Source organism: Penaeus monodon, chromosome 29 (genome assembly GCF_015228065.2).
Source record: "Penaeus monodon isolate SGIC_2016 chromosome 29, NSTDA_Pmon_1, whole genome shotgun sequence".
Lineage (NCBI taxonomy): Eukaryota > Metazoa > Arthropoda > Malacostraca > Decapoda > Penaeidae > Penaeus > Penaeus monodon.
Window position 1 is genome coordinate 37997577 of NC_051414.1, and position 272 is coordinate 37997848.

The window sequence follows — 272 nt, forward strand, 5'->3', positions numbered from 1 at the left end:
CAAAATAATAATAAAACCTATAAAAAAAGGGAATTAAGAAAGTGGCAAAAACATCACAACAACATTTCTGACCTCCAATGACACTAGTCTTCAGGTACTTCTTGTCAGCATGGAGAGCATTCCAGAAGTTTAGGAGAGCATTGATATCTTCCTGGAGGCCCAGGCTGGTCGTTGTGTGGGCATCCTCGGGCAGCACAGAAATAATCAAGGCAGCACAGTAAATACGCTCGCGAAGAACATTTTTGCTGAGAGACTTGGGGATGGTATCACCT

The 272-nt window shown here is 43.0% G+C and overlaps 1 pseudogene; it reads right to left on the reverse strand.

Moving 5' to 3' along the window:
* The window catches only part of LOC119591866, a 40067-nt pseudogene that overhangs the window by 17992 nt on the left and 21803 nt on the right, over positions 1–272 (reverse strand).